The sequence below is a fragment of the Pseudophryne corroboree genome, chromosome 1, assembly GCF_028390025.1.
Source record: "Pseudophryne corroboree isolate aPseCor3 chromosome 1, aPseCor3.hap2, whole genome shotgun sequence".
Lineage (NCBI taxonomy): Eukaryota > Metazoa > Chordata > Amphibia > Anura > Myobatrachidae > Pseudophryne > Pseudophryne corroboree.
In genome coordinates, this window is record NC_086444.1 from 527,830,335 (window position 1) to 527,845,889 (window position 15,555).

Genomic DNA, 15,555 nt, shown 5'->3' on the forward strand with positions numbered 1-15,555 from the left:
TTTTCCATATGTAATAGAATTATTTAATTCATTATATGAAAGGGGCTTGATCTCGCCCTCCATGAAGGAGGCAATTATAGTGGTGCTCCCTAAGCCAGGGAAGGACCCTTCTTGTCTAGAGCCATATAGACCAAAAATTTTAGCTCTGAGATTAAATCTAGCAATAGCGTCAATTGTGCACCCAGATCAAACTGGCTTTATGCCAGGAAAGTCAACAATACAAAATTTACAAAGATTGCTCTGTCATTTTCAGAGTGGGGGGGGGGGGGGGGTGTTATGGCTGGGCGGATGCCGTGGTGGTATCTTTAGATGCCGCCAAGGCATTCGACTCAGTAGAGTGGGAATATCTTTGGACAGTTTTAGAGACATTCACATTTGGTCCCCGCTTTCTAAGATGGTTGAAACTTATGTATGCAGAACCAACAGCGCGTGTATCCGTAAATGGCTATGTGTCAGATTAATTTCACCTGGCCAGAGGAACGCGCCAGGGGTGCTCGCTGTCTCCGGCATTATTTGCACTGGCTATTGAGCCCCTTGCCTGCCTTTTTCGCGCAGACCTAGGAATCTGTGGTCTGCGGATAGAGCGGAAGGAAGATGTTATATCACTTTACGCAGACAATATGTTGCTATTCCTTGAAAATCCAGAGATATCAATAGGGAAAATGCTCAGTATTGTTGAAACTTTTGGGGGTTATCAGGACTATGTATAAACTGGGAAAAATCATATATTCTCCCAATTTTGGGGCTTATACCGGAGCGGTTGCAAGTAGCACACTGTCTGCAATGGACACTTAGATTCAAGTACCTGGGTATCTGGATTACACCGCATGTTACGGATTATGTAATACAAAACATTAATCCGGTAACTGAAAATTTTAAAAAAAAAAAGATCATGTTTGGAAAAAGCTGCCTTTGTCCGTTCTGGGAAGGATAAATCTTTTTAAAATGAGCATCTTACCCAAGTACTTGTACCCATGTACTGTAGCACTCTCCGGTGTATGTACCTAAAAAGATATTTACATTAATAGAAAGTATGATCTCGTCATATATATGGGGGGCTAGGCCAGCTACAGTGGCGATAAAAAAACGTTACAGGGAAAAGAACCCGGGAGGAATGAGCCTGTCCAACTTAAGACTTTATTATATGACAGCACAGGTGGTTCAAATGTCCAGGATAATGAATCCAGAGGGATCTATACTACAAGATCTGATGAATGAGAGAACAGAGTCAGATGTTTCTCCGTTAATGTGTTTATTTTCATGGACAGTGGGAAAAAATATGCCTCATATGTTGAAACAAGCAGTGTGGGTCTGGAGGGGTGGTATTCATGTGACCGGCAGTCAGGAGACCGACAGTCACATGACCTCCTCCACCATCCCGACCCCTCACTATCCCAATGGTCGGCATGCCGACCAACAGGGACTATTTCCACTCGTGGGTGTCCACGACACCCATAGAGTGGGAATAGAACCCGTGGCGACCGAAGGTCGCCACCGAGCCCGCAGCGTGGCGAGCGCAGCGAGCCCGCAAGGGGCTTGCTGCACCCGCCCCTCCCCACCGGGATCCCGGCGTCGGTAAGCTGACCGGCGGTCTCTTGACCTCCGGTCAGCCATACTACACCCGGTCTGGAGGTATGCAAACAATATCTATGGATAGCATGATATGGATGAAGAAACTCCGATATGGCATAATAAGGCCTTCCCAGAGTTGGTAAAAATATCACAAGACAATATATGGGCCCTAAAGGGTGTGTCCACTTTGGGGCAATTATATAACAATGGTATCTTTAAATCATTCCAACAGTTACAACAGGAGTTCAATATCTCTAGGAATGCCTTCTTTAGATATTTGCAACTATGCCACGCTATAATGACTCAGTTTAAGCAGAAAGTGCCTATTATATCATCTTCCCCTGTTAAGAATATATTGATCAGACTCGGCCATAAAGGTCAGATATCATCAGTGTATGCTCTATTGAATGGTAGGTTATCCTTAGAGCCACTGGAGAACCTCAAACTGAAGTGGGAAAGGGACTTGGGCTGGATTCCAGATGAGCAATGGACCCAAGTGCAATAAAAGAGGTCACGGCATGTGTTAGATATCAACAGGTACATTTTTATGTGCTTCATAGAGTGTATCATACGCCAATATCTATTAACAGAGCGAGCCTGAGAGATGACGCCCTATGTCCAAGGTGCAAGTTAGCAGAGGCAGGGTTCTGGCATTTGATTTGGGAATGCCCGAAGGTATACCACTACTGGGGGCAAGTATGGAGTGATATAGGGTCTACAATTTCGGCATTGCCCAGATTAAATCCACGTGTTTGCATTTTGGGCCTGGGACTTAATGTAATGTACACCAACAAGAAGTACAGCTATATAATTAGTCTTATAACACTTGCCGAAGTTGTTATTGCTGGAAGTAGTTAAGCGAAGGGCAATGGTGAATGACATTATGAGACATGAGAGAGTTATGTATACCTCTCGTAATGCCTGGGAAAATATTGCTAGGATTGTTGGAGAAGGTCGAGGCTGGGTGCAATGTGATATTCGCGAGAGAGAGAGAGGGAGGAACATTTTTTTTTTTTTTGGTTGTGCTTCTTTTGCTCGTGACTATTCCCTGACTTTCTCCTAACCGTCAGTTCAGAAGCAGGTGCTTAGTAGATGTTATGTATTATATTATTGTTAAACGTAAGTGATAAGGTCATAAATGAGATAGGGAGATAGGAAGTGGGGAATATAATATATTATTTTTTTCTTTGAATTTCACGTAGCACAAGGTATGGGGGAGAGAAGGAGGAGAAGAGGGGTGGGGGGAGGAATGTGATGGGAAGATAACGCAATTAACAGTCAAGCAAATATAAAGAGAGTCACAGAATAAAAAGTACAACACTAAAGTCATCATAGATAATATTTAAATATGCAGTTAGCATATATGTAAGGTACGAGAATGTATTATGGTAAGCTGCACTTAATACAGTATATAATATATAGGTAAATATATGGGTGATGTATTTGATCGAAGTGGAATAAATTAAATATTAAATCATATCATTGGTTGTCTGTGGCACATATAAATAGGATATTGTGGGCTAAGGAGGATTAGATTTGGTGAAATAGGTAATAAATTCTGATAACAGAAGGTGGGAATGTTAATGGTCTGTGCCTTATTCCTGAATTGTTAGTATTGCTCCATTTTTATGGAATGGAATTTAACGTTGGTGGGAGGAGGTTGGTGAGGGCAGAGAATCAGGTTTGATAATGCTGGGTAGTGTATGGGCAATGATTGGGAAATGCTTTTTTTTTTTTTATGTATTCTGTATTAATGTATGGTGTAATGTATGTGTAATTGTGTATTGTAAAATGAAAATTTAATGACGATGGACTTAATTATTAAAAAAAAAAGTGCTTACATTGACTTTGAACAGTCTATATATGGAATGGGTATGTGTTCAACTTAGTCCATAAGCAATGGGAACATTTGTGCATGTGGCTGACATCTAAATATGTGCTAAAGTACAAAACAAACCTTTTTTTATTCTATCCAGGTCCTTCAAGGATAACTTTATTACACAAATATTTCACTTAATAGGTCTTTCTAGGTCATTGCTCCAGTAAAATCTATTTTGTTAAAATGATTGCAGTTTTTTTTTTTTTTTTTTTGCTAAGGCACTTTAGTGCTGCTTTTGTTTTGAATCCTTCATCATTTCTAGTCCTGTGGGTTTGTCATGATGATTCCGGCATTGGCTGACTTGCTAGAAAATTGACCGCCCCAGTGATGGCTTGTCTTTTGGAATGTAAAAATGTAAAAACCCTAAGGAAATCAAGTGTGTTCATGGAGGTAATGAGTAAAGAAAGTCGCACATCTTGCTAATAAGCTTCTTGTCTCTGCATCCATACAAATCCTCAGGAATTAGGACTCCCCTGTAGCTAATTATTGTTATTGTTTTTATTATTATTAGTTGGTTTGTAATTGTGCCAGTTTAAAGGATTTTCTATCCTGTGTATTGCTCAAAAAGCTGCAAGCTATAAATTAGCACAGCAAATAATTACTGCAGGTTTATCATAAAAATTGCACTTTTATTCACTGCTGCTGAAAGTTTTCTTTATTCTTAGTTGATACGACTGCAAATAGGGTAGGGTAGACTTCCTTCACAGGCCTGTGTAATGTGAGCACTGCAAACCGTTACCAGTCCAACAGACAGTTCGGGCTATATTACAGTATTGATTGTGCAAACACAGTGGTCATTTTAATAACAGAGAACAATTAATGTTCTTTGAAAATTTGCATTATTCAGTGTTAGTATGTGAGGTGGAGAAGTCAGCAATATTGTACAATGGGCCTAAGTCATAGATTTACATTAGTGGTGCTGCCGCTGCGTCTTTGTATACTGCAGCTAAGCTAAAATATGAAAAAGCCTCAGAAGGTGTCTCAACTAACAAGACTCCCACAGTAAGCTTCTGTAATCCAAGCTCTGCGTCTGAAGATCAATCAGCGGATCCTCTGCGTGAACATGGACATCTAAGTAATCCTGCGGAAAAATAAAGCTACCGGGACCAGTACGCACCCAGTATGCCCCCATTTTCTGAAATACTCCCCATCGCCGCCTCCACACTCCAGCAGCATGTCATGCATGCTGTGATTTTTTGGGACATTGGGACTAAAGTTGCAGGACCAGTTCTGTAAATGTGCAGGTTACGGATCAATGGGTCGACAATCAGAAGGTCTAGGTCAACACCAAATGCACAATGTGGATATGGGAATGGTCGACCCATGAAAAGGGCAACATGAGATTTTTATGTTTTGTATCCGAGTGTCCCTTTCAGCACGTGAACCCCCAATTAGTGCATTGCGTCCCCTCATGTGGATCATGAGCTTCGGACAAGGTTACTTTTCCCAATTGTAGTCCACATAAAATATGAAGAAGTCCTGAAATGTAAAAAAAAAAACACTCATGTCAACCTTTTCATGTGTCGACCATTGTCATATCTGCCTTTTGTCCATATCGACCTATCATCTGGATACCCATGTGCAGTACGTCTCTTTTGCATGTGCGGATCATTAAACATTGAAGATTTGCCTGAATATCCGATTTCATGGATTAGTGAACACTTCCTACTACCCTCCCACCCAACCTCCCCCTCCCCCAAGTTAGCCCCAGACACTTTTATTCTGCGTTTTGAAAGCAGTTACATAGATCTGTTTCATTAAAACCTATTTTTCCAACTACTTTCTGTAACACCCCGGGGCTTGTGGGTATGTCTAAGTGGTTGAGAGAGTTATCACAAGTGTTGGGTGGAGATGTGACGGACCTTTCCCCTTGAAATGTTCTGCACTGTACCTTGTAGTATTTTGCTCAGAGAGGTAGGATAGATTGATATGGAACAGGAGTGAGTCAGCAATTCCAACAGGATGTCTTTTTATTGAGCCACAATGAACTCTGGATTAAGGATGATGATTGGTTAATTGGCAAAAAATATAAAATAATCACAAGAAGAATAGGGCTTAAAAAGAAGAAATGCCAATTGTCTACAGTTCACATCACATTGGATCATTCAAGAATGCAAAAGACAAATCACGGATATTTGCTTATTTCCATAATTAACAATAATGTGGTGGTAAGAATAGTAATGAAACATACAATTTTGCCTAACCAAATTGTTGCAATCTTCACGTACAAATAACACTGGAACGTTCTTTAAATCCTGCAGTGCCACAGTTTTGCTATGGGGGGATGGCACATGTGAACACAAGTAATTCTGGTTTAATAAGAATGTCAGGGCTGGAATAAGATCCACATGGGCCTGGGACTGACAAGGATCAAGGGTCTATGGTGAGAAGTTGAGGAGATGTGGCTAATGCTGTGTGGATGTGGCTAGTGACATATGGGCATGTACATTCCCTACACTATAAGCACCAATGTCTCCCAAAATACCATCTGGGCAGTTAATCATCATCATGCTATCATGGTGATGGTCCTATTTTTATTTGTGTCCTGGAGCTGTAGCTCCATCCGCCTCATTGTTAATCTGGCCCTGAAGAATGTCACTTTGAGTCTATTCAAAAAGGATGAACATAGCGAAGGTGTTGTAGTGTGTCTCAAAAAAACAGCTTACTTAGTAATAAGGATTCCTTGGGTAAATAAACTCCATCCTTTCCAGATAAAGGAACTCAATTTCATTTGCATAAACAACTCTGGACCTTATTCTGAGATGGATGCAGATCGCTGCATACGAAGCCAGATCTGTGTCCATCTTCTCATATGCTGTGGGCCGCCCAGCATGTGCGAGGCCGATAATTAGATTGTGGATGCAACGGAACTCAGGTTGACCACTGGCAGCACAGTCTGGCTGTGCTATTATCTGCCGTTTTTTTAATCATAGTGGCTGCATGTGACATCACGCAACCGCCCCAAAAAAGGTCCTGGTTCAGCCCACTCTGCCCCCCAATGCCGCGTTGCCACCCTGTGAACGCCTGCCATTGTCAATCACACTGCAGTCTCATCACACGAGGATGCAACTGCGACGTGTGGGGTTGCGCAGCTACTGCGCATGGGCAGTTTGCCTCCATCAGTAAACTGCGCTGTGGGCTGCATCAGCGTCCGGGTCTGAATGACCCCTTCAGTCACTTTCACGATCACTAAATATCTCTCAACAGTGTCACGATCCGGGTATCTGGACGCCATTTCTTACCTATCAGATGCCTCCTAAGGCTGGCTCAGCGCTCCAGGACCGGATCCCATCTGTCATCCTGATGTGCACATTCCCGCATCCTCGCCTGTCTCTCTGGACGCAGTCACAGTAACGCCTTATACATCTGGCATGGCGTCTCCCGCGGCCTCCGCCGCCGTCCCTGAGCTTCTGCATTCAGAGTGGCGATTACGTCAGCCGCGGCCTCCGCTGTGTCCGCGTGGTTGGATGTGCATCTGTCAGCCTGGCGTCTCCTGTCTCCGGTGGCCGGCGCCGCCATTACTGTTTTCCAGACCACATGGATTACAATCCAAACTTCCCTCCAAGTGTCTGCATGGGCGCAGCCATCTTGGATTCTGTCAGCTGATCTTTCCTACCAATCCGTTGTCAGTATTATTAATTTGCATAATTGCCTAGCCAATGCCTTCCTTGCTGCAGGTATAAATAGGTTGTGCCTGAGCAAGGAAGGCGTCAGTGCTTTGGTTGTCAAACCTAGTTCCAGTTTGTCTCTCTTCTGTGAATGTCTTCCAGGTTCCAGCTCCTGTCTCCAGACTTCTGCTATAGAGACCCGCACCAGCATTCCATCTGCGGTGTAGCCTGACTCTCCGATCCATTCTGGACTCACCTGTTTCCAGCTACAACATCACCTGCTTCCAGCTCAGCTTCCAGCAGTGTACAGCTTCTCTTAAAGGGCCGGTGTCCTTTCTGCAGTTTACCACTCTCCACCGGTATTATTATTTCTCCGCTCTCAAATTCTACATTTCATCTATATTGCATCGCTCTCAAGCTTTATTTATTATTTAACTGGTTCCAGCCAGTATCCACTCCGTGCCAACACCTGTCTGGTTCTAACCAGTACCCACAGCAGCATTTTATCTACAGCAGTCCAGCTTTCCCTGGAACACCAGCTGGTACGACCCTGGGCTTTCCTCATTGCTACAGTTGAGCCTGGTAAGGACTTTCCAACTTGCAGATAATAAGAACTGTCTCATACCACCAGAGCTCTGTGGCCCCTGCCACCCTGTAGTACCCAGGAACTGTATTATTATTTCTCTGCTGATTTTTATGTTTCTTTTACTGCTACTGTGATGCATGGAGTTTGTCATAAATAAATATCATTGACTTTTACTCAAGTTGTCGTGGTCACGCCTTCGGGCGGTTTCTCTTCATGTTACTTACATGTCCAGGGGTCTGATACAACCTCCCAGGTTCCGGTACACCTCAGCCCCTACAACTGAGTCTGCCTTCCGTCAGCTCAGGCCCTCAGTTGTGACAAACAGTACTTAAACAGGGAGTGTTTGTCTTACCTGTACTCAAACAGGGGCTGGTTTGTAGAATGTGGCATTGTAGGGCTGCGTGTTCAATTTACAATGTGCAGCGTGTGACAAATGGATACTTGGGCTGGGCACTTGGTTTGCCTGTTGTGACCATAGCAGTCTCTGTGTACTGATTTAGAACTTCTGTGATTGAATTACTTGCTAGTTGGACTTGTCTCAGCGTTTCCTTACTGCACAAGGTGGCAGTGGTGTCCGCGCCTTTCAGTAGGCCTGGCAGTGTTCAGTCTCTGGCTGCGACATCTCGCACTTGCTCGCCCGGCTCTCTGCTTCCCGGTAGCACCCAGCTTCATCTGCTCTTCATTGCTGCTCTCACCACCCAGCGTGACCATGCTGTTAGCGTCCATTACTCAGCTCCTGCTTCGCTCCTCGCTCAGTGTGTCCTGCACCTCCAACCACTTCCAAGTGCTTCTTACTACATGGCTTCTCTGCTCCCAGACTACCTTGTCCAATCCGCACTCACTATCTGGATCATGTGTCCGTACCAGTGTTTGTCCTTAACCCCTGCTGTACCAGCACTTCACCTTTTCAGCTACAAACACTAAGGGTGTGTACACACGGTGAGATATTTTCTTTCGATTTTGACTATATAGTCGAAATCGCAAGAAAGTTAGTGCAGATCGCAAGGTGAAAGTCGCCCTGCAATCCCGATTCGATCCCGATGCGTGGTCCCGCCAGGTCGGTATCGCAAGAAAAGATAGACTGTGCAGGCAAGTCAATCCTTACTAGATCGGTGTACTATCTAGTTCATCTCACATGTCAATGACATCTCACATAAGCCAAAATCTCACATAAGCCAAAATCGTAAGCACACATAGTCCATATCTCAAGAAAAGTTAGTCAAAATCGGTGGTGCTGGGCTCTGGGGAGTTCAAGGGAAATCGCAAGTGAAAATCGGGCATAGCAAAGATCTCACCGTGTGTACACACCCTAAGTTTACTATTAAAGGGGTGCACACACCCCTTTCCAGGGTGCCACACTCTCACCATTGTTACTAGTAAACTTTCTAACTTCCTGTGTCTATTTAGCCATGTGCTTGAAATGTACGACTATATAAAATTCGGCACTTAGTTTGGTATATAATCAATATGTATAAATGTGAAAGCCTTCACTCACTCACGGACTGACTCATCACTATTTCTCTTTCTTCCCAATATGTTTGGAAGCTGAAATGTAACATAGGTATTCTTCAGGTGGGAAATAAGAAAACTACGTAATTAGACTTTTAATAAACCTCCTCTAAGGGGATGAGAAGGGGGTTGACACAATGACATAATTGAGAAAAAGGACATTTTTGGATTCAGCACCAGTCACAATAATACGATGTATAGCCTAAATTGCAAATTATAGGATAGACGATCCCTTTATCAATTATTTATTAGGTGGTACGTCTTGGGTCAGTGATAGTAAATAACTGTCAAAAGGAAGAGAAAAGAAGACTCTGTTTTGTCGCACCCGTTGGAATATAAATTCAAAGACTATCGTTTAAAATATAACTGATTAGTTTTATACATGGATATATCCTGTCAAAATGCAAAATAAACAGTGTACAAAAACACTTAATGAATCAAACAAAGGGTCCCTGTGACTATATTATAACTAGAGTTGATACTCAGATGCACAAATTGCATAAATCAGTGCATAGGGTCAACCAGATCTGACCGTCACATGGGACCCCAGGCCACGTCTGTCTCCTGCTTGGTCCCATTAGGAAAATCCTGGAATTATCTTAAATCATGTGCAAAATGGTGAAAATTATTACAGTGTATAATATATATTGTGGATCAAACCAATAAGTGGAAATAAAAGTTTGAAGGAACTTCTAGAGGGAGGATCTGCTGTTAGTGTTAGGCGCAGAGTCAAATAAATATCAAATCTACAACACTCTGTTTTCCCTGGCGGTCTCCCATTCAAGTACTAACCGAGCCCAACACGGTTTAGCTTCCAAGATCAGACTGTATTGGGCGTTTGCAGTGTGGTATGATAGTAGTAATGACCATAACCTAAATCAGGGATCACTAATTAGAGTCCTTCTTGCACTAAGAAGTGCTGAAACTAGAATGAGGTCAGTAGATATACTCTGAACAGAAACAGACAAAGAATAGTTGGAAAAAAGTATTAAAGCGGATCTGCTGTCTCTGTTAGACAAGGGGTCCCGCGCTGCATAATATACCCCTGAATCAGAGATGAGAGTCCATGATAATTTTAAGAATATAGGTAAAAGAGGAAAAATATCCAGAATTGGTTAATTTTTGCCTATTTGAGAACTAAGGCTGGGTATTTTACCAAGGTTAAGGAGAATAAACCACCAGAATTAGCACTTCATGGAGAGGCAGTTAGTCTAATGATCAGAATGAAATACAATGAAAAAGATCACATCCACTTTGAATATGCAGACTGATAACAAGACATCCACAAATGCTGATATTGCTTAGTGATCAAGCTACAGCTTTATATATCATCACTTTCATCAGAGAGTATGGATATTAATAGTCAACAGATTCTAGAAAAAGCTTACATAATCACCATAGTATTGATACAATGAAATGAATAAATCACATTCTCTTTGACTCATCTCTGTTACTGCAAAAAAATACTTTCCAATGTATATTACCACACATGTGGAAGCAACATTTTGTATCCCACTGAGAGTTCTAATTATGTAGCAGATATTTATAATAAGCATATACTGCTATTGTGTTATATAAAAAAAAAAGTGGCCAGTGAGTAAGCCCGTACACCAGGCGAAACGCGTCTTAGGATCTACAGCACTGCCCCGTCCAAATCTACGCTCCGTATCCCCCAGTGCAATGACTCCACAGCCACCTTTTGATCGGCTCTTAGCCAGTGCAGTCCCTGACAGGTGAAAACCGGCCATGTGATGCATGGGCACATACAGTCTTTAGCACAACCGTCCGCTCTCTCTTATAATGCATTAGCAGTATATGCCTATCATAATATTTTTTTGTATAAACAGAGCTCTCAGTGGGATACAATTTTAATGTACACGGTGTCATCAGCATGGCTTTCCACTTTTTTTGTATAACACAATAGCAGTATATGCTTATTATAAATATTTGCTCCATAATTAGAGCTCTCAGTGGGATACTATTGTTTTCTCCACATGTGTGGTAATATACATTGGAAAGTATTTTATTGCAGTAATAGAGATGAGTCAAAGAGAATGTGATTTATTCATTTCATTGTATCAATACTATGGTGATTATGTAACCTTTTTCTAGAACCTGTTGACTTTCATCAGAGAGAATGGATACTAATAAAGTGATGAATATATAAAGGTGTAGTTTGATCACTAAGCAATATCAGCATTTGTGGATGTCGTCTTATCAGTCTGCATATTCAAAGTGGATGTGATCTTTTTCATTGTATTCAAAGTGGATGTGATCTTTTTCATTATATTTAATTCTGGTCATTAGACAAACTGCCTCTCCATAAAGTGCTAATTCTGGTGGTTTATTCTTCTTAATAACCTTGGTAGAATACCCAGCCTTAGTTCTCAATAGGCAAAAATTAACCAATTCTGGATATTTTTCCTCTTTTACCTATATTCTTAAAATTAACGTGGACTCTCATCTCTGATTCAGGGGTATATTATACAGCGCGGGACTCCTTGTCTAACAGAGACAGCAGATCCGTTTTTAGACTTTTTTCCAACTATTTTTCTGTTTCTGTTCAGAGTAGATCTACTGACATCATTCCAGTTTTTGCTCTTCATTTGTGCAAGGAGGACGCTCATTAATGATCCCCGAGTCAGATTCTGGTCATTACTACTATCATACCACACTGCAAACACCCAATACAGTCTGATCTTGGAAGCTAAACAGTATTGGGCCTCGGTTAGTACTTGAATGGGAGACCTCCAGGGAATACAGAGTGTTGTAGATTTGATATTCATTTGACTCTGCGCCTAACACTAACAGCAGATCCTCCCTCTAGAAGTTCCTTCAAACTTTTATTTCCACTTATTGGCTTGATCCACAATATATATTACACACTGTAATAATTTTCACCATTTTGCACATGATTTAAGATAATTCCAGGATTTTCCTAGTGGGACCAAGCAGGAGACTGCTGTTGCCTGGGATCCCATGTGACGGTTAAATCTCGTTGACCCTATGCACTGATTTATGCAATTTGTGCATCTGAGTATCAACTCTAGTTCTAATATAGTCACAGGGACCCTTTGTTTGATTCATTAAGTGTATTTGCACACTGTTTATTTTGAATTTTAACAACAGGATATATCCGTGTTAAAAAACTAATCCGTTATATTTTAAACAATATTCTTTGAATTTATATTTTAACCGGTGTGCCAAACAAAGAGTCTTCTTTTCTCTTCCTTTTGACAGACAATGACATCATTACAGATTCGTGGCTTGCGTTTTGCTGAGCAACAACTCCCAAATGGACAATCGGATCAAAATTTGGTTTGCACCTCAAGTGTGTAGAATTTAATAAACTACAAAAATAGTCCTGTCACTTTTTACCGTATCTGCTACAGGTGCTCCTCAGGTAACGCCAAGAACCATGGATTAATATTTACTTACATTAAGACATCTCAAATTTACAGTTCTATAGATTTACCAAATTTTTAACACTCATGTATGTTTACAACCATGAAAATCAGAAACGCCCGTGCAAAGAACGGGTAGAACAGCTAGTATTTTATATAGTTATTTCATATAGTGTAACGGAGCAGTGTAGGCAAGAGAAATCCAGAAGGTTCGTATTTAAGAATAATGAAAATAGTAAGAATATATTGTAAGAATTACAGTGTATGGGTTTTTATGTAAAAAATCTCTGTGAAAGATTTTAGGTTTTTGGAATATAGAACATAAATGGTGATATGGTATGCATTGTAGATTGAACATTTCTTATATTGTACAGTCATGGGTTAATCTGATGTTTATTGGATAAGAAATGTACTGGTTTGAAATGACTAACACCAGCAATAGGTTTTTTTTTTTCTTCTTTCCTGTGGCTGTATAAAATAGAAGGGTAAGTATGTAAATTAGAATGATTTCATTATGCATTGTTCCAAATCAGATCTCTTTGTGCAGAATGGGAAAAGAATACCACCTGCTGACAAAATTCAAAAGAAAACTGCTGTAAGAAAGCACTCCGGAATATGCATGATGATTGCACACTTTGGCTCTTGGAGAACAGCCACCAAAATGCTTAAGAATGACTTTGGTCGAGACGCAGAATTTAATATATTTTGTGTAGATTTTATTGAGTCCTTAATGGGTTTCCCAAGCCAGAAGAATTTAGCATTGAGTAATAAAATCGAAATCCAGTGATGAATACATTATGAGCATCTGCATTTTAATTTTGTGCTTGATTACGTTTTTGATCTATTACTACTTGCTCAATAATACAGCAGTGTCCATTTTACTACATTGTCGTAATGCGTTTATTTCAGAGCTGTATGAAACCATGCTCAATGTCATTTTTTCTCTTTGAAAAATGGGACATTGCATGTTTAGTTTGTGTATTGTTTTTTTTTTCTTTATAGCATTATTAATTTTTCTCCCACTCTAACATTTTGGACTCAGTATGACAAATTAATAAATAGTGGATTGTTAGTAAGGTTTTTCTTTGATTATAAGGAATATCTGAAGTTACAACTAGGTTATAAATACTATAATCTGCTTGTTTTCCTAGTTAAATATATAAAACTTCTAATCTATCCCAAATTTGAATAGCATGCTAAACTACAGTATATTCATGCTATAGATGGAAAATAATAACTCTCCTCAGTGAGGTACTGCTAAGGTACCTTGCTTTCAATGGGCATTCTTGTGAAAATTTTGTCTCTCATAAGATCATGCTCTGCAACTCTCCCTGAATGTCAGGGAGACTCTCTGAAATAGCAGCAATTTCCCTGACTCCTGAAATAGTCTAGAAATCATCCTGATTGCACTTTACTCACATTTTTACTTTGGGGATATACAGATGTAGCCTCCGTTATCTTGACTGCTCCTCCGCCTAGACGGATGTTTAGTCACACTAAGGCTATAGCTTAGCTTGCTGAGTTTAATCATGGGCAGGCGCGTTGAGGCGATACTAGATACTCAGCATGCATTATACATCTCCACCTCTGGGTGGCTAATACTCCACTAATCCAGTACTTTCGATCGTATAGCGCGGACTTATCTACAGCTCTGGCAATTGGTCAGTGACGACTGTAATGTTAATAGATGGTGACCAATGGTCAGACGGTGAGAGTTCTCAATATACTGTAAATAGTTTATACAGACACAAACAAACATGTTAGTTCCTTAAGGCATAATGGGGAGGGGTTGCTATTTGCAGTACTTTTACACATGAACTTGTAAATCTCTCATGAAGTGTCGTGGTGTAACGATGAACACTACCACCTCCCACGCTGTAAGTCCTGGGTTTGAGTCCTAAAGTGCAAACTTTTTTTATTTTTATGTGTTCCCGTCCCATTCACAATACTGTGCTTTTGAAATGCAAGTATGAGCGTCCAAGTCCCCTAAGGCATAAACCTTATTATTAAACCATATTATTATTATTATTTTTTCTTTGTAAGACAGTCAATGGAAGGGTGCACACTGGTTTCACATAAATCAGAGTAAATCTGCAGGAGCGATTCTTTACGCTAAATGCAAATACACAGCGGTAATGAATATAAATGAGTGTATTCTGACGCAACTAACTGAGCAACACAGTACTGTAGATCTTCAGCGTTTGTGTATTGCACATGACCTGAACTCCCTCCCTGTCTACTGCATGACCAGTGCAGGCTCCCAGGGGGGAAGGGCGATGGGCTAGCGGGAGGCGGTGGAAAATACCGTGCTTTAGAAATGCAAGTATGAGCATCCGAGTCCCCTAAGGAGGGAATGCGGTCAATATGCCGCCGGCCGGAATCCCGGCGGTCGAAATACCGATGCCGGAACCCCGACCGCCACAATCCCGACATATTCTCCCTCCGTGGGTGTCCACGACACCCATAGAGGGAGAATATAATAGTGTGCCGAGCGTGGCGAGCAAAGCGAGCCCGCAAGGGGCTGCGTTCCGCTCGCCACCCCTATCGGGATTGTGTGGTCGGGATTCCGGCGTCGGTATTTCGACCGCCGGGATTCCGGCCGGCGGCATTTAGTACTGATCCCCCTAAGGAGACCTACTGCAGATATGTACATTACTAATCTCAATAGGCAATAGTGAACTTCTAACACGTCCATTTGCATCAGTGTATACTACTGGTTTTATGTTGTTTTGTCTGCGGGACTTGGACGCTCACATATTCCTAAAGTACTGTAAATGGATCATATATGCTGTACTATTTGCGACTACTGTATATACTGTATTAAATAATGCAGTGTAATGAGACGCTGTATTTACTGTATGCAGTGTAATGAGACGCATTAGTAAAGTAGTCCTTACTATATATTTCAGTATTGTATTTTACAGGAGACCACACGCATGCGCAGTGGTGATTGTAAAAAGTGACATCTGGTGGATGTTCACAGGTATTAGAGGTAAA

At 41.3% G+C, this 15,555-nt stretch overlaps 1 protein-coding gene and 1 pseudogene across 1 annotated transcript in view; one reads left to right on the plus strand and one right to left on the minus strand.

Moving 5' to 3' along the window:
* KDM4C (lysine demethylase 4C) overlaps positions 1-15,555 on the plus strand; it is a 961,089-nt gene that overhangs the window by 288,272 nt on the left and 657,262 nt on the right. The window lies entirely within an intron of this gene.
* On the minus strand, positions 9,898-10,016 carry LOC134949859 (5S ribosomal RNA; annotated as a pseudogene).